Source organism: Artibeus jamaicensis, unplaced genomic scaffold, assembly GCF_021234435.1.
Source record: "Artibeus jamaicensis isolate MK-2021 breed Jamaican fruit bat unplaced genomic scaffold, CSHL_Jam_final scaffold_1689, whole genome shotgun sequence".
In the NCBI taxonomy this organism is placed as follows: Eukaryota; Metazoa; Chordata; class Mammalia; order Chiroptera; family Phyllostomidae; genus Artibeus; species Artibeus jamaicensis.
This window is the reverse complement of record NW_026522029.1, coordinates 11,464,256-11,484,281: the sequence shown is the minus strand read 5'-3', so window position 1 is coordinate 11,484,281 and position 20,026 is coordinate 11,464,256. Positions and strand designations below refer to the sequence as shown.

Genomic DNA, 20,026 nt, shown 5'->3' with positions numbered 1-20,026 from the left:
GCACCCACCTCTGAGGGTTTATTTTTTATTTTTATTTTTAAGTACGTTATTGATTATGCTAATATAGTGGCCCACTTTTTCCCTTTTGCCCCCTTCTACCTAGTACCCTCTTCCCTCCAGCAGTCCCCTGCCCTTAGTTCATGTCCATGGGTCATGTATATAAATTCTTTGACTTCTCCATTTCCTATGCTATTCTTAACCTCTTCCTGTCTGTTTCATACTTACCGTTTATGCTTCTTAGTCCCTGTACATTTTCCCCCTTCCTGCTCCCAGTCGATAACCCTTCAAATTATCTCCATACCTATGATTGTATTCCTGTTCTGGTGGCTTGCTTAGTTTGTTTTTGTTTTTTAGATTCAGTCGTTGATAGTTGTGAGTCTGTTGTCATTTTAATGTTCATAGTTTTGATCTATTTCTTAAATAAGTCCTTTTAACATGTCATGTAATAAGGGCTTGGGGATGATGAACTCCTTTAACTTGACCTTGTCTTAGAAGCACTTTATCTGCCCTCCATTCTAAATGATAGCTTTGCTGGATAGAGTAATCTAGGTTGTAGGTCCTTGCCTTTTATGACTGAATACTTCTTTCCAGCCCCTTCTTGTCTGCAAAGTTTCTTTTGAGAAATCAGCTGATGGTCTTATGGGAACTCCTTTGTAGGTAACTCTCTGCTTTTCTCGTGCTGCTTTTAAGATGCTCTCCTTATTTTTAATCTTGGGTAATGTGATTATGATGTACCTTGGTGTGGTTCTTTGGTTCCAGCTTCTTTGCAACTCCCTGTGCTTCCTGGACTTGCATGTCTATTTCCTTTGCCAGATTAGGAAAGTTTTCTGTCATTATTTTTTCAAATAAGTTTTCAATTTCTTGGTCATCTTCTTCTCCTTCTGTCATCTCTATGATTCAGATGTTGGTATGCTTGGAGATGTCCCATAGTCTACTCATATTCTGATTTAAAAAAAAATTCTTGTTTCTTCATTCTGTTCTGGTTGAATGTTTATTTCTTCCTTATGTTCCAAATTGTTGATTTGAATACCGGCTTCCTTCCCTTCGCTGTTAGTTCCCTGTGGACTTTTCTTTATTTCGCTTAGTGTAACCTTCATTTCTTCCCTTATGCTTTTGCTGTACTCAGGGAGTTCTTTGAGCATCCTGATTACCAGTGTCTTGAACTCTGCATCTGAGAGGTCGGCTATCCCTGTTTTGTTTAGTCTTTTTCTGGGGTTTTGTTCCGTTCTTTCATTTGGGCCATATTTCTTTGTCTCTTCAATTTGACAGGCCCCCCCTGCATTTGTTTCTGTGTATTAGGTAGAACTGCTTTGCTTGCCTGTTACATTATATGGGGCGGAGCCTTAGGTAATTGCCAGGGCGGGGCAACCTGTTTCACTGCTTTGTGGCTTTGTGTGGTGGAGGGGTCAGAGAGGGGACAGTGCTGCTGCCTGCCTTCTGGACATTTGCCTGACATTTGCCCCATTTCCAGTCATGTCACCCACTCCCTGTAAGTGACTGGCACCCTTCTAGCTGTTGCCCTGGTGGAGATTCCCAGAGTGGGTAGGTCTGCATAAGTTCTAAGTCTATGTGGGCCTTTTAAATGGACTCTCCTGAGAAACCAGCAGTTCTTCCACCACTGAACCCCCCACTGGATTTTGCAGCCAGAAGTTATGAGGCTTTATCTCCCTGGCACTGGAACCCTGGGCTACGTAGTCTGGTCTGGGGCTGGGATCACTCACTCCCGTGGTGTCCCTCCCAATTTTCATCCACCACATGGGAATGTGGGACCGCCATTCTGCTGCAGCTACCACTGCTGCCTCTCCACCCCACTCCACATCCTCTCCACCCCAGCTCTGTGACTCCGTCCCTTCTCCCTGTCTGGATGAATTGGCTTCTTTAAATCCTTGGTTGTCACACTTCCATACAGTTCAGTTTCCTGGCAGCTCTGAGTGTTTTTTGGTTTTGAGGTTAGTTGTAATTCTTGCAGTAGCACGAGGAGGTGAAGTGGGTCTACCTATGCCTCCATTTTGGCCAGAAGCCTGGTCTGTGGGTTTAGAAGGAGCTAGAGGTTTAAAATTTGCCTGTAATCCACCCCATGATTCAGTAATTTAGTATGTAAAATGTGCAGCTCCTTCTTCTTGGGGTTTAGCATGACAATTTATTTTTTTAAAGATTTTATTTATTTATCTTTGTGAGAGGGGAAGAGAAGCAGGAAGAGAGAGAGAGAAACATCAGTGTGTGGTTGCCTCTTGGCACCCCCAACTGGGAACCTGGCCCACAACCCTGCCATGTGCCCTGACTGGGAATCGAACTGGTGACCCTTTGGTTCACAGGCTGGCACTCAATCCACTGAGCCACACCAGCCAGGGCAGGCATGGCAGCTTAAATCTTTTGCAGAGATGCAAAGAGGAGAAATTTTTAAATAGTCGTTAATTTTGAAAGAAATAATAACATACTTTATCAATTATTACATATAAGAAGATAGATACAGTATGAATAACAAGCTGCTTATTACTAGGTGACTATATTAAAATAAAAGCAAGAATAATAACCCATAAGCATCAGAGGAAGAGAACAAAAATCCTGATGACTCACTGACCACTGTTACTTACAGGACACACAGTTGTCTTTCTTAATATTCAGATTGATTTCTTGTATTGTATTCTCATTTTACATGGATTTGTCTTCTTTCACTTAGATTTACAAGTGCATTCAGTGCCTTCGTGGTGTGATAAAGGATAGCAACTGGTCTTTATAGACATTAGATCATCCACATTAATGCCAGTTTCATTTTTGTGAAGCAACGCGTAGTGCTTAGCTATTAAATACAATATCTGTTACTGAAAAATTGCCGATGAGTATATGCAGAACTGCAAACGTTTAATATTCATTACTAAGTGTCAAAAACATCAGGTTTGGCATGGACGTTATTTACTCTGAAAAACATGAAATGTGATATTTTACTATGTACTCATTAGGACCATAAGAAATTGCATTTTTGAAAGATAGAAATGTTGAATATGGTCAGTTTCATATGGTGTAGCCTAATGGTTCTTTCTCCCCAATTCTTAAATTTGACATTACATGCACTGTGGGTAGCAAAATTAAGCACACTTAGGACAACACATTTTCTCCTAATGTGTAACTGATTTAATCACACAAAGTTCGCAGTTGCTTACCATTTCAAGCTTTCTATTTTCTATGACCCTGCTGGACAAGAATGAGACTTCCCCCTGCATGAGACTGTTACTGCTGATCACAAAGGATTCTGTGAGTTATTTTTCCGACCTAAACCCTACAGGTGCACTGAACAAGAGATGTGCTGGTCTGCCCTCCTCTCTGCACCGAATGCCTGCAGAGGCCTGGGGAGATGACAGAAGTGTCCACCTTTTCCCCGGCTCTTCTAATGATGGGCTGGTGAATATGAGACCCTCAGCAGGTACCTGGTCACATCCGTGGCTCTGTTCAAGGACTTCACCCACATGGGCTTGGACACAGTGACAACGGAACGACAGGCTAAACTGAAAGTCACACGTGAACTAACAGTCACCTGTCCCCACATGTCTTTTCCAAAATACAGCCTTTGTAGAATAAAAGGGGTTGCTTTTTTATGCTAGATTATTGAAAAATTTTACTTGGAAAAGTTTAGTTCATATGTGTGTTCTCATATGTTTTACCCCGGCTGCTGCTTTTTTATTTTACTGTCTAAGGTTATTGAAAGGAACCCAAGAATTTCACCTACTCAGGGTTTCTTAACTATTTTTAAATTGCAGTTGACATGGGAACAACATATTAGTTTCGGGTGTACAACCACGTGATTGCACACTTTGGTTGTCTCCATGTCTTGTTCACGAAATGCTGCAGTGAGCTCTCCCAGAAGAGAGAGAGTCACATGGCAGCTTTATTCTTAATTTTTTTGGGGAACCGCCAGACTATTTTCCACAGTGGCTGATCCAGTTCCCATTCCTACCAGCAGCGAAGGAGGGTTCCTTTTTCTTCACAGCCTCCCTAAGGGAAAAACAGATACACAGACCTAAAGAGATCAAATACCTAAATAAAATATCTGAAGCAATAAATTACATAGAAGAAAACATGGGTACGAAACTTAGGGACCTTGGTCATCGAGAACGTTTAATGAACTTGACCCCAAAGACAAGGGAAGTAAAGGCAGAAATAAATGAATGGAACCACATCAGACTAAAAAGCTGCCACACAGCGGAAGAAACTGACAACAGAACAAAAGTGTATATAAACTCAGACGGGCAATTGCTCAGAATGACCCGTAATATTTTCCATTTTAAAGGGAAGTGGAGCTCATAGCACAATACATGACTATTTAAATATTTGTGTCTCTGTCACACTTGAATTCTCCTTTTAAAATTCATTGAAATAATGTTACGGTCCAGGGAATGTACCAGCGACACAGGTTGTAACTGCCTTTCAAGCACATAAGCTCTTTTTGTTCCCTAACAGTGTAACTTCAAGCACCTTCCACAAAGAGTGCACGCCCTCACAGGCCAGCAGCCTTCTGGAAGCTGGCCGCTGGTGTGTTTGGAAGTATTTCCCCCAAGCGGAGATGCAAATGCTCTGTCTGATGTGGGGGCATGTGTGGGAGATTTCTCGTACTCAGAACACTCAGGACCTGCGGGGCCTGACCTGGCACTGAGCCGTGTGCCTTCCACGGAAAGAATAAACAGCAGCAGCAGCAATCAGTGCAAACACGCGCTTTCGTGATGGCTGGGCTGGGGTGACTGGGCAAGACCAAGGGCTCATGGCATCAACATTTTCCTCTGGAAGCCCTTGTATGGGCGTCACTGTGCCCTTGCACATGCTGTTAACCTTTATTGCCAAACTCAGGGAATGGGATTTATTTCTTCTCCTGTTTGACCATGGCCCTGGACGAAGTTACTCCGTTTGCAATCTGTTGTCTAGTTGCTGGTGGGTTCTGCTACAACTCCAAACCTCCAATTCATTTGCAGGATGTAAATTATGCGAATCAGTACATCCTGACCAAATCACTCTTTATGCAACCTAGGATTTTCCACCTTAGACTGTGTGCGATTCTACCTGGGAAAACCTCAAAGAGATTAAAAATTTTTTTTTAAGTAGACTTAAAATCCATTTTTCAAGAGTCTTATACTAACATCATACACTAATGAGAATTAACTGTTTTTTCCGTTGCTACCTCTATTCCTACTGGGCCCAATTCTGGACCTTTGACCCCTATCAAGACAGCCCCTGAGGAGGGCTGAACGGTTTTGCAAAGTCCCCAGAGCAGTGGGTTACAAATGATATGGTTTTACTGTTACACATTCATTAGGTTAATGGGTTATGAACAGCCTTTGAACTTGAAATGGCTCAGAACAGAGTGTCAGGTTGAATTTCGTAGACGTAGGAACTACAGAAGTTTCAGTGGATGTGTAAGTTCTTGTGGTGAGTGTATAACTTACTCTAGCTTGCGTTTATCACCAGCCTGGAGAAGGTTTTTTATTTGTTTTAGGTTAGAGTCATCAGATGGATTCAATTTAAAAAGGAGATGATGATAATGATAAAAGAATAACAGTTGTGGATAACACTGCTCACTTAGACTTTTGTACTATAACATATAAAATGTGCAATGCATATGTATAAAGATTAGAAATAAATTTATTATTTATTTTACTGTTATATACCTAAGAAGCCACAGATATGTACAAATGTAAAATTAATAAAATTGAAATTGATAACAGGCAGTGGCATACACACCTGCTTTCTTGAATCTAAACTGATGAGGTTGGGTTGTTTTAATTGGGTAAAGACATATTGGAGTCATTGAAGTTTCATTTGGCAGGGACTTCATCTCCTCATTTTGAGAATGTCATATAATCCCGAGTCTGCCTCCAGGCCAGGGCAGTTATTCCGCATACTGTCCATGACATGCACGGATGCTGGTGACGTGCGGTCAGCTGGTCTGGCCTGGATGCAGGGGCTGTACCTGTGCATTCACCTTCTGTACACGGTCACGTGGGACTTTACGCAAGTTGTGAACCTATTTTTTTTCAGATGCTTATGTACTCTGTAGCCATATGATGTGTTCATTCTCTGATCACTTTGCAAAACCTTTGTTTTCTATTATTCCTTGACTTCACCTGACCCTCCCTGAGAACAAATACAATAGAAAATAAAAACAAAGGTACAAGCAAGCCATAAAGTCCTGGGTCAGAACTAGAATTAAAGGTGACCACGAGATGATACAGAACAGGATGGGGTTTAACTCCTGTTAAGCTTTGAAAGAAGAACACAAAATTGAAAATCTGTCACAGAGCCCTGTAGAATACAGCATGGAGCTCAAGAAGTCCATGGACCTCAGTGTGGAAAACTGAACTTGGAGAATTTCTCCAGCTTTTTAGTGTGTCTCCAGGTGTGTGTGTCTGTGTGTATCAATTATTTGTGGAAAAATGATCTGTGATAACAAAAATATTGAGAGAAACAAAACGATAACAATGCATGAATTTGCATGTTCAAATTTAACATCACCATTGGTCATTTAAAAAATATACTAATCACTGTAAAAATATGCACTGATAATAAATACTACTACCAGTACAAGATAGCAATTATGATGTCTTTGTAAAAATGTCCTTTCTAAAACTCATTAGCATTCCAACAATTTGCGTTTATATATGTACACAAGGGACTTTGTAAAGTGGTTAACTAATTAGTGATAGGCGAACATGACATTACAATGCTACGTAAATTCTCCCTAATTTTAATTTGTGAATGACAAAATATAATAACCTCTGTTCAATTTTTTAACAAGTCTCTAGTATAGCCCTGAAGTCAATGTGAAACTAAAAACCAACAGAAAGAATGAAATGGAAGTTTGTACCTTTAAAAATTAGTTTGTAACCATGGGGTAAAACTATATGTTAAAAACACTGCATTCAACATTTAAATATAATATTAAAAATGGTTAGAAATTCACCAACTTTAAGAGGTAAAAAAGAGTGTTCTACATTAAGAGAAAATTGGCCTGTAGTTAGTTCTAGAATGTATAGCTAAAGAAATAGATTAACATAATCCAGGCAAATAGGAAAGTCATTATTTCTACTTAAGCATAAGATTGTGGTTAGGAATATAGTTCATAGAATCGCAAAAGGAAAGTACTCTCCTGTTTTGAGGTCAAATTTCTGAATTTTTTTAGATAACTTATATGAACAAATAATATACATTTCAACTGAGTATTGACTCAGTTGGGAAAAACTACTATGTGTCCGAAAGCAAAAAATATATATATTTTCCTTCTAGCCATTTTGTATTTGTTAGTTTTGGAAACTAACAAATGTTAGGAAAATGTTTCAAAGAAAACGAGCTACCCTCCATTATTATTTATCCATATTGGAAATATCCTTAGTTTGCTAAAGAGTTTTACAGAGGTTATTCCATATTTTCAGTTTTAGGAGGATGATTTTAAAATACTTAATGCCTTTTTGTTGTTATGCAGAAGATAATATCAGGTGGAATATCTCATTTCCTGGTGTGTTAAAGATTTTCATACTGAGCCCCATTGCATCCTGTTCTGGGGGTGCAAGACTTGACCTAGAAAAGAGCATATTTACTTTTCAAGAAGGATTTTCCCCTCAGGTTCACAGCTGAGAGATAGTGGGCCCTATTCCAAGAGCAAAAACACCTGTTAACTCTGCAGTGTGGGGGTGACTTCTTTGTGAGTCCTCCCGATGCCGCGGACACGCATGAATGAATAAATATGGCCGAGACGTGCTGAGATCTGTTTGGGGATGAGGAGTGGGCTGTGGCCAGCTTCTCAGGGGAGACAAAGGCCAGCAGTGGCCAGTTTCTCCGAGGAGAAAAAGGCCCCGAGCGCCCTCCTCCATAGCCTTTTATTGGGTTGTAATACACAGGAACACAGGGCGGCAAGGATCAAACAGTAGATAACATTTCAAAGATATCTGAGGGCTTCAGAGTCTGAGTCAGCATCTGTCAGGAAGAGAGTTGCAGAAACTTTGGAAGACATACTCATTTCTTCTCGGACCCTTAGCATATGAATGAAAGCACTCTTAGCAGAGCAGATTTCATAGGTTTATCAGGAAGTCTTTGTGATGCCAGATTTTCCCCCAGGACACGCTCTAGCAAGGCAAGGAGCTGCACCCCTCCCCATCAGGTTTTCAGGCTTAAGGGGATTAGAGCCAGGAAGCCCTTCTCCCAGAGAACATGGGGACTCGGGCTCTGTCAAAGCCGGGGGGGGGGGGGTGAGAGTCCATTGCTCTTTGTGGCAGCCTCCCGGGGTCCTTCCATGAAGGCCTCCCAGGTGATCGAGTCTGGCTTAGGTTGTCCCCCCTGTGAGGGGTCTTACCTGTCATCGACTTTTGACCAAGATTTGGGGGCAGAGAGAGGAACTGAGGCAGCGTTTGCTACCAGAGACAAGCTTTGTCTCCTGTGGCTCAAATTCCAAAGATCGTCTCTCGCCCTTAGCCACAAGGGGTAGAGATACAATTCCTAAAACTAGGCAGAGTGGTCTACAACAATGCAGGATATAGGCAGGGGATAACAGAAGAGTTAAATATAGTTCCTCGTCATTTTCAAATTGAATCACAATTTCAAAAATGACGCTTTAAGGAAAGAACTTGATGGATAAGGACACTCCAGCTGGTAAAATTAATGGCACTTCGGTGTTCTTTGGCATTTCTACATGCTGGGCACAGAGAAATCTGTTTTTCCATTTTGTAAAGCTTCAAGGGCCATAAACAAACAACATGCTCAGAATGAATGATTTAATAATGTTTTGTGACAATTCAACCTCTGAGTTCTAACCCAAGCTAGAGATTCTTTGGTTATATATATATTTTCAAATGGAGTTAATATGGCCTGGGTCAAACACACTTCAGAGCACAAGATAAGATGAAACATTCAATCTAGGTTGCAGGGTTTTGAGAAATAATTTTTTTCAGGATGTCTTGTTGGAGCCAAATTAGAGTAGCTACACTTTTGCTTATGATTGGTCAAACACATTATCAGATTTAATCTACCCAAAAACCTCCTCAGGTGGATAGTACCTTTTTTCTTTTGACATATTTGGAAACTCGGAAAGTTTAGTAAAGTTAAGTTACTCATTGAAGTCTTATAATTAGTAAATAGCAGACCCAGGATTTGATTTTTGATCGATTCCAAACACACCTAGGAACAGCAGCTATTCTGGTGAAGGGATTAAAAGTTTTGCCATTATAGTAAGTGATGAAATGTAATTCTAAATGATGTCTAGATCTGGCCACTGGATGTTTTAATAATTAAATTTAACCCTGAGTGATTTGGGGACCTAATTTATATCAGCCAGTATGTATTTCTAATGAAAGAAAAGAAACTAGAATCGAATGGCCACAGTAGAAAATTCCTATCGTTTCTTTAATCCTTTCATCCAGCAAGCGTTCAGATGGGTGCCATAGAGTGCACGAAAGGAAGGATATTTATTGTGTATAATGAGCACCCCGAAACTGAGTTGCTTTAAACAATGACTATGTATGGTCTTGGTGTCTGCAGCTCAGGAATCTGGGTGCAGCTCAATGGGGTGCCTCTCTCTCAGGGTGTCTCATGAGGCCACCGCTGAGCCTGGAAATGTGACCCCATCTGAAGGCTGATGTGGGACACACTGCTTCTGAACTTGCTCATGCTGGTTGGCGGGATTCTGATCCTCGTTTGCTATTAAACTGACTTGTTCTTTCCTCACTGGCTATGACTGAGGCTGCCCTCGGTGCCTTGCCAGGAGGGCCTATGGCCAGGGTGCCTTGTAACAAGGTGGAGGGAGAGGGAGAGAAAAGGGGAGAGAGACTAAGAATAGGTGAAGAAGAGGCTGGGGGAACGAGACTGCAAGTCCCTTTGTGACCTCATGCTAAACATGTAATCCTACCCCTTTTGCCTGTTCCTTTCATTAGACAGAAGTCACTAGATGGGGTCCATATTTCTATAGGCAGGATGGGGTCCATATTTCACTAGACAGAAGTCACTAGATGGGGTCCATATTTCTATAGACAGGATGGGGTCCATATTTCACTAGACAGAAGTCACTAGATGGGGTCCATATTTCTATAGGCAGGATGGGGTCCATATTTCACTAGACAGAAGTCACTAGATGGGGTCCATACTCCTATAGGCAGGATGACATAAGAGCACAGATATCAGGTAGGAGTCTTCGGAAACAATGTAGAAACTACCCACCACAGGAATCAGTATTTTTATTGGTTGCTGGATAACATTTGGCATGTGAATTAAAAGTCTTACAAATTAGCAGATTCTTTATGACATGAGTTTATGGTATTTTGTCATGTATAATGCACACCCACGTTTCATAGATGGAATTATTACACCCATTATTATACCCATGGTATGTAATCATTATACCCATGTACAATGCATATCCTTATTTTTCTCTCAAAAATTTGGGCAAAAAGTATGCATTATACATGGCAAAAACTGGTAATCTGTCTGAGTCTCCCCAAAGTAAATAATTCTATCCAAGAATTATTTTTAAAATTGCAAAAAATATAACAATTTAATTTTCAATAAAAATGCATTGAGTAAATACATTTATATGTGTTCAATATGTAATTAGCTTTTATGTAGAATTGTACTTAACATTGACTTTTAACTCCTGAGAGAAGACTTCTCTGTCCCAGAATCTTAGGTTGTGGCATAGAAGTTGAATTGTCACAAAAATGTTTTACATCCTCAGTTGAAATAGGATAGTCCCTTAGTCTGCTTTTTGCCCTATTGCTTATTATAGCCCGATTTTATATTACCCCTGACTTCCTTAGGTATTCGATGTTTCCTTCACTCGAATTTAAGTTTCAGCAGCCAGGAAGTCTGTCTGCTTTGTTCACTCCTGTGTACCAATCATCTAGACAAGTCCAAGGACATAGTCCTAGGACATATTTACTGAAGAAACACCGGCAACATGGACACAGATTACTATTGAAACATAGAGAGCAGGTGGGTGTCTAACCAGCCTGCAAGCCCATGTTTGATGAGGAAAGTTTTCTCTGGAGGAAATTATGGTTGAGCAAAATCATGGGACTTGGAGGAAGGGAAGGCCCTGAATGGTGGTGAGAACAGCCTGTGTCTGGTCTTCTCAGGAAGCTTGAGACCTGTGTGGTGTGGAGGAGGTGGTGCAGGGTGGTGCAGTTCACCTGCAGGGACACAGAGGGGGGAGGAACATGTTCAATGTAAAGGCAAGAAAGTGTCTGGTGTGGAAAACCAGGGGGTCAAAGCTAGAGAGTGAAGAACACAAAGCCAGGAAAGGGCTGGTCATAAGCCACAAAACAGGAGTCAGAGCCTCGGCCAGCTTGATGAGTTCAAAGACAGGAAAGAGAGAGCTGAGTTTTGGAGATTACGACCGAGCTGTGGCGCACACTACCTGTGTTGACAAAGTCAGAGTAGGTCATGGGTGGGGGTCACGGCAGTGGGTTGTGTCTGAAGGTTACTGGACTCTATTTTGAGGGCAGTTTAAAATATTAACTTTATAGAATTAGTAAAAATTTAAAATTTCTTTCAGAGTAAATGCTGAGCTGTAAACGAATGGTTAAACATGTTTCAAAAATAAGGTGACATACAAATGGCATTCGTGACATTTTTGGATTCTCCATATCTTTGACTTCTATTTGTCTTTGACCACATCCCTGTATAGAAGTTCATCTCATCAATGCAATGTATTACTATTCCTCAGAACACATCATATGGTAAGAGAGCTACAAAGATAAATGCAAGGAAATCTCTTTTTTGATAAACTGGTGAAGATTAACACTAGCTAAGACAGGCAAACAACATTATAAGAAGTTTACATGATTTTGAACATACAAGGGAAACAGTTGGGAGAACCAGAGAAGGCTTCAGAAAAGTTGTATTTGAGCAGCATCTTGAGGAATCCATAGAAATTTGTCCACTGCATGGGATGAAGTGCAATTTCAGAAGGAGACAAAATCCCAGGGAAAGCAGTGGAGAGCATCAAATGTGGGCAAGCACTTTGGGGAGCAACTGAGCAGGCTCCATGGAGACGAGATGCCCTTCTCATGGAGTGTGGAGATGTACAGACGGAAAGGGAAGGTGTATAGAGAATCTGGTGACAGGAATAGGAGTTCGGACTTGAGTCCCTGAAGATTTTCAAGATGATCAGTCACATGAGCAGCAAAATATATAGAATGATATAGAAGCAAATTAGAAGCAGGAAAACCAACTAGGGGGTTATTGTAAAACTCCCACAAAGAATAAAAATAAGAGCCTAAAGTAGAACAATAGACTTTTGAGCAAAGGAAGGAGTAGATATGAGAAATATATGCTGGTTTGTAGACCTTACAGATATTTCATTTGGGGGGCATTTGGGCAGAAGGACATTCAGTCTGCCTTCTCAATTTGAGCTGGGCTGTTGTGGCCCTTCTTCAGAAATAGAAAAATCATTGGAAAGGTAATAGGCAGAACAAGGCTGACTCTGCTGATTTAATTTAAAATGCTGCAGATAAATGAAAGTTGGGAAGTCTCATACTGCAAGTTGTGTGTTGAGCTTGGACCTGAGGACTGCAGCCATAATTAGGGGTTCAGATCCAGGAATCATCTTCATAAAGAGGAGAGTCAAAAATTTCAGAATGATTGAAATCAATTACTAGAGAGCAGAGAAAGCTGAAAACAGAACATGTCTTTGCCAAGAGAGGTTACTGTTGGCAGGTTGAAAGAGGAAGAGGAGCCAGTACTGGAGACAACCAAGGAATGTTTGGAAAGAACAGGTGGAAAATGCTGATACCTGGATTTGGAAGCCAAAAGGGGAGAGATTTCAAGAGAGAAAGTGTGATTGGTGATTAAGAGGTCAGTAGTGGTTTGGAGAGAATAGTTTCTGTGTAATATTCAGTAGATCTATTCATTAGAACAGGTTCTTGTTGCATCCCGGTTACAAGGGATAAATTTGAGGAATGAATGAATTCTGAGAAAGCAGAGGTGTCAAAATATGCTCCAGCTCTAAATAGTGTGGTTCAGTTGGTTGGCCATCATCCCGCAAGGCAAAAAGTTGCCTGTTCAATTTCCAGCTGGAGCATGTGCCTGGGTTGCTGGTTTGGTCTCAGATCACGGCACGTACAAGAGGCAACTGTTTGATGTTTCTCTTTCATGTCGATGTTTCCCTCCCTTCCCCTCTCTCTAAAAAGTAATGTGAAATCTTAAAAAATTATATGCTCCATTTCCATAATTATGGCAGTTAAGTAAGGGGACCAGTGGTGTGGAAACTTAAAATAGAGGCATCGTAAAGAGGGAAGGAGGAAATTGAGCATGTTTGTTACCTAAAGAGGAAGAAACTCTGCAGTATAGAGGAAAAGATAGAAGGTAGAGACTAGGAAGTTTAGGATAGACAGAAGTCAAGAGTACAGGTTAAAGGAGAGATTGTTGCAGGACAGAATGTCTCCATCATCCACTATACAGCGCAGTGAAAAGGCCAGGAAGAATTGATACGCTGAGGGGTCCCCCTGGTCATTTGGTCCTGGTTGCAGTAATCAATAAAGAGATAACACTGACTATTTATTTAGGGGGTTCTCTTTTCCAGGAACTGTGCTGACTGGTTTCCGTAAGCTCATTCCCTCTTCCCACAGCTCAGCGCAGTGTGTGTTGTGAATGCTCTCTCATTTTAACGTAGAAAATGGGATCTTTAGAGAACATTACTTGTTCAAGACCCTCAGTGGGAGGCGGCTCGGTGACTCACACCTGAGACACCCTGGCTCCCAAGCCCGTGCCCTTGACCGCAAGACTAGGTGCGTGGGTTGACAATAGGGGGATGAAAGGGGGTTCCCAGCAGCCATGTGATTCACTCAGACAGTCTGGCTCTGGAAGGTATTTGGTCTCACTTTGTGGCATCTTCCAGCAGAATTTGGCTACCTGAGGACAGAGAAGATGATAGAGAATTTCAGGAATTGCAAGACAAATTTTACAAATGGACAAGGGAGACGAAAATTGGGAAGTGAGTGTTGACATATATTTGAAGTGGCTGGCACTGACTTCCCAGCTGGGGAAAGAAAAAAGAGAACTCCAGTGAGATACACTAATTGGAAGCTCAGGGAGTTGCTGCAGACTTGAACTTCATAAGAAGGACAAGGGCAAAATTGATAGGTATGAAAGGAGGAAAAACTGGGTTCAAAGAGGAATTTCATTCCTTCAAAAATATCGAAGTGTCAAACAGTGGCATTGTGATAAGCCCAGGGTATCCAAAAGTTAATTAGACGTAATTGTGCCTGAAAGACGAGGTTTAACATGCCCGAAATCGAGTAGAGATGAGGGTTGGAGACCAAGGGTAGGCATGGCCCACGGTCTAGAAAGATTGGACAGGACACAGTTCCTTTCTTCTGCTTTGTTATACTTGGTGATCGGCGATGCTTAAGGACTGTTTGTTCATAACTCCTGCTAAGCAAACAAAATAACAACCTCCTAGATTCAGACAACAGTGTGATGATGACCAGAGGGAAGGGAAGGAAGGAGAGGAGAGGGAAGGACCAGAGGGAGGGAAGGGAGGTAGGCGAGGACAAAGGGGGGTGGGTTACATAGTGAAAAAAGGGGACTGGACTTGGGGCACTGCACACACAATACAATGTACACATGATGTGTTATAGAACCGCACCCCTAAAACCTATATAATGTTATTAACCACTGCCACCCCAATAAATGCAATGAAAAAATTTTTTAAATCTCTGAATTCTTTCATTTTCTATGAAAGAAAAACACTTCTTAAAACTTTTGTGAGCTTAGAGTTTTGTGTATTTTGATACAGGCCCTTCATAAGAGAATTTTATGTCTGAAGAGCTCTTTGAAACAAAAAATTGTAATAATTTTAAATGAAGAAAAAGTTCTTTCACAATAATAATTCTTATATGTCATAATAATTCTTATATGTCATAATACATTATTTCTACTTATTTTAAAAGGATTCTCTGATTATAATAAAGAAATATTGTTTTATTAATATACTGCTGGATATAGCTACTTTTTCCTCCACATTTATTTTCCCTTTTAAAAAGAGGTTTTTGTGGCCTTTGGTCCTCAGCTGGAACTTCACATTGGCTCTTGGGCCCAGGGTGGGCCTCCTGGTGGGGGTCCCTGGGCAGTACTTGGCCAGGGAGAGGGGGCAAGTACGGCAGGGAGTTGCCTGGCGGAGCCCCCCCACTCAGAACCCATTGTCCTGCCTGGGCCTCAGTTTCGTCACTGGGCCCCAGGAGGGTCCTGGGGAAATGCAGTCTCTCATGGTGCCTAAAATATCTGGGGACCGTGGCCTGTCCCTCTTCCAGTGGACTTTTGTCCCAGCACCTCCTCCACAACCTCCGCCATATTCCCCATTTGTTTTATTAAAACTGCCTAAAATCCCTGTGGGTACAAAGACCACATACTGATCAGCAGAGAAAAGGGAAGATTAACAAGCCATTGGGGCCAGTTCCCCTCCTTACACAGGTTCCTTCTCCCCTCCACAGCTTGCCCCAAGGCCTGCTGGGGAATTTGCTACCCAGGTGTGCCCTGGTGGAGACCCCACCCCACAGCATCTGGGTCTGGCCTTCACAGACCCTCAGCTGGAAGCACTTGAACACCTAGAAAAACAAGATGAAAACACAGGAAACCCCGAAATCCCATATTGGGAGATGATGTTGGGAGACACCCCACAAGGGGACCTCAGTAGCCTGCCTCCTCTTGTTAGTAGGGGGCGGTACTCTGGGGCCTTCCCTGGTCTTGGGTAGTGGCCAGCTGGCCCTGGAAACCCCTCGGCCACTGGGCCTTGTGGGCAGTACTTGGGGTCGTGTACCTTCCAGCCCAGGCCACAGACCTGGCCACTCTAGTTGGTGCCGTGTGTGCAGCCCATTTTCAGAGACATAGAGGAGCTGTCACACCCGTTGGTCCCCTGAATGGTGTCATAGATGTGCCACCGGGTCCCGGGAGCCATCATGCCCACCTCGCTGGCACACCTGTTGGTGCCCATGTGCAGGCTGATGGTTGAATGGCCCATGGGTGGCAGGATATGGCTCCTGGGGTTGTACAGGTGCCTTCTCGTGCCATCTGCCATCATGCCCGACTGGCTGGCACATGTGCTGGTGCTCATCTGGGGCCCGATGACACGCTGGCCCACCATCATGGTTGGGCCATCGAAACCCTGCTCCTGCTTCTCTGCGTACTTGATGCCAATGGCCGCGCCTCTCTACCGCCCTTTGTCCTGTTTTTCCCTGCCAGTGCCAGGAGACACCTGCACCCGCCTCAGGTTCCCACTCAAACAGTTCATGTCACGGCCGACCATGGCCTTGACAAAGAGGGAGAGGTGTTCCAGCTGGTGCCTGTTTTGCGTGGAGCAGTTGGTCTTGGGGACTGAGCCTGGCTGCAGCTGACTCATGCGCACGCACAGGACAATGCATCCTTCAGACCCTCCTGGACGTCGAACCAGTAGACGGGCCCGTGAGTCCATACCTCCCTCCAGCTGTGAAGTTCTGCCCTCTTCTGGGGGTCATAATATGGGGGCAGGAGCTGGTTCTTGATCTTGACAGAAAGCCTGCACAAGGGCCCCTTTTCAAACTGTATGGGGGCTCAAACTGGTGGTGGGGACAGCGGGACAGACCTCGGTCCACAAGTTTGAGTTTGAATTCCTTTGCTATTCAGAGGGCTCTGGATACAAGACATCTTCATTTCAACAAAACTGTTCTAAACCTTCCCCAGCCATTATTTACTAGAGAATATGGGTAACCACTGAGTATTTTAACTGTTGATTCAAGCATCATTGTAGTTTGCCAAGTTATCATTCTTCATGTTGTGAGGTCCACCAAATGCACTTGCTTGAAGAGACCATTGGGATCATCAAAAAATAAACGGAAGAGGCCAGAAAAGGAATGTTCTTGAGTGACTGAAGACAGGAAGGGATGTGGTTGGTGCAAAGTGGAGCCGAGCTTTAAAACAAGCCATGCGAAGCAGGAGAAAAATATCTTGTCTTTACTGTTAGGAACCGGCCAGAAGTCATCTGTGACACGTAACAGGATGGAAGAAGGAGGGGGACATTCATGGGTTCATTTCTGAAGGTGCACCTGCTGGTTGCTTGTCCTGGACTGGAACATGGTCCACGGCTCTAGAGAAAGGGTGGACGAGGATGAATTTGCCAGTGTCCAACTTTGGGGTCACTTGGACTTTGTTGCTTATGCTTCACTATGTGGGGAAAAGCTAAGTCTGTTTTTGGAATACCAGGTTGATACGCACAGGAAAACAATGTCTCACCCAGCCGTGAAACAGAACCGCCCAAAGCTGGTGGCCGACAACGCCGTTCAATGATGACAAATGTCTCTTTCCTGGAGCGATTTTCTTCTTGGAGGGTGAAAATTGATGGCAAACAAATCAAGGCAAGTAACTTTCTCCTTATGACTAAAAATAACTTACAATTTCGGAGACTGGCCACCCAGAAAAAATGAGACTGCTGATATCAGTCCATTTCCGACCTGTGTGGCTCCAATGCCCACAGTCGCCCCGACCACCTCCACCCCCAGCACCTGGTCACATTGCATGTAACTCACTGTCAGCCAGTGCTGGACACAGAACTCATTGCCTGTGGACATGAGGGAATGTAAAACACGAGGAGGCCTGAGGAAGTGTTTGCTAAAAATTCCAGGGCTATAGTAAGATAAAAGGAACCTTCCCAAGATTTCCTGAACATGAGTTGGGTGGTGAGGTTATAGAAACAAGGAATTTCATGGTGCGCATGCATCAGAAGTATTTGACATATTTTGGGGTTTTGGTTTTTTATTGGTAACCCTCCAGTCCTTCACATTCTTCCATTATGCACATCCTAATTCCTTCTATTTTGCAACACTTGAACATAATTATGGAGGAAAACACATCCCCCTGTGTTTAACCAGAGAGAGTAATCGGAAGACCCCCAAACACTCACTGGATTGCAGCCGACTCCAACTAAACTTCCTGGAACACTGACATCTCATTAAAAGCAGCCACTGAGTGAGAATATCACTTAAGATACACTCAACGATGGACTCAGGCCACATGTAACTCAATCCAGACCGGGTACGGGAAATGGTTGACTCCCGGCTGTGTTAAATTGCCCCAAGAGCTGTTTTACTTTAGATCTGTTGACTTTTGGGGCTGGGGGAGCCTACCACTTGCTCTGTCAGAGTGCCTCTGCAGGTTGAAGAAAGGTGCACAGTGAGTGTCTCAGTGGGGAGTGGTCATCAAGCTCACGGCCCACTCTAGGGAGTGAAGGGAGCCTCTGAATGAAGTGGGCATCGGGGACCACCAGGAGGAGGTGCTGTAATCGCCGTGACTGCTGGCTCTCCAGCCCATGAAGCTGGAGCTGCAGTTGGTGTGTTTTCACAAAGGTGCTACTGGCAGCAGCCAGGATCTATGGAAATGCCTTGCTGAGGTCTGACATTGCTTCTAAGGATCCATGAATAATTCAGAACCAGAAATAATCTGTCTCTGACTTGGGCAGAGGGCTACAGCCAGGAGATGATGTACTGGGATCATATTCACTGTGTAGGGGCTGCTTTTGCCTTTACTGTCTCCTAGAATCAACAGGAGCCAGCGAGGATCAAGAGGAAGCTCACACTGCCACCTCTTTTCTGTTTTCCGAGTGGAAGGGGGATAGGGCTGAGTTTAGAATGCCTTCTCCTTGAGCAGCCAGGGGAGGAGTCGCTGTCTTCCCCCCTATAAACTGGAGGTGTTTCCTTGACTGGTACATCAGTCTGCAGAAACCAGCGTCGAGGCTGGAGAAACGACTTTTACAGCCACAGTTCCTCTTAATACTTTGGTGTTCAATACACGGATAACATGCATCTGATTTCCTATACCGTTGCTGAACTATTGGCTGAAACAAACATACATTTACAAATGACATGGACAACATTTCATTCAGAGCCCAGCAGTAGTGGCAAAATTCAAGTATCTGCATACACAACGTGGGTTTCAACATTTCCGGCTGTGCATGGCTTCGCTAAGTGCGCTCATTGTTTATCTCGCGTGTTGTATATTACCAAGAAGATTGTTTTAGAGGTCATTTCTTCTAGTGTCCCTATTATATATGTAAGAAAACTCAGGCCCAATGAAGTGAAATAGTTTTGTGTATGATGGAAAATGTAAGAAATGGAAAGCTTGTTTTAGGATGTGGGAGCCTTCGATTTTAGCATAATAATCTTTCATGATTATAAGTGACTCCTGACATCTTTACAACAAATCAATAAAATCACAGGAAAAAAATCTCACTTTTCAGATCCCACAAACTACAACAAGGGTAAATCTCTTTCCTAAGCAATGCCACACAATCCTTTTGACAGAAGCCAAGCTTTTGACAGAAGAGATAGATGTCTGCTTTGGAAATGGGACAGCTAGACTCACCTCAATGCTCTTTACCAACACCAGCAACCACATTTTGAATATGACATAGTTATACGAGTGTACACTCATATATATACACAACATATATATGACTCATACACGTGAATTCAGAGTATGATATATATCTACACATACTCATAGTCATGTTGTTTTTTTAATTGGCACAGGGCTTTGATTGTTGCACTCATTCACTGTTTACATTTCATTTTTTTCAGATTTTACATTCTTCATTTTGAAATAGAAATGTTCCATTTTCTAAGCACTTTCTGTGAGAAAAGAGATGAAACACTGAGCTAAATGATAACTATGCCTGACATGTGAGCTTGATACAATTATAATAGGAATGGAAGCTTTCAGTCTTTGGAAAAATTTTGCTATGGGATGCAGATAAAATCATAACCTGGTTGAGGTATTTAGACAGTAATGTATATATGATAAAAAGGGGGACATCAAAGGAATTTTAAGTTTTTCATCTCTGCAAAGACTAGACCTAAAATTCACCTGCTTATACACACTTACCGGTCACATGTCAATTATGAGATTTGTTTATTAGGAATATTTCTATACACACAACGCAGAATCATGGTCAGGACAATGCATTCCCTGCCAGCGTAGTACTAACCGCACACGGTGGAGTGTGGATTTCAACATTTTCCTTACGCCTGCGAAG

General features: G+C 42.7%; 1 protein-coding gene and 1 pseudogene across 1 annotated transcript in view; both read right to left on the bottom strand.

Annotated features, from left to right (window-relative positions):
- OLFM3 (olfactomedin 3) overlaps window positions 1-20,026 on the bottom strand; it is a 150,046-nt gene that overhangs the window by 64,480 nt on the left and 65,540 nt on the right. The gene's annotated exons all lie outside the window — the stretch shown is intronic.
- On the bottom strand, window positions 15,655-17,567 carry LOC119054999 (calponin-2-like; annotated as a pseudogene).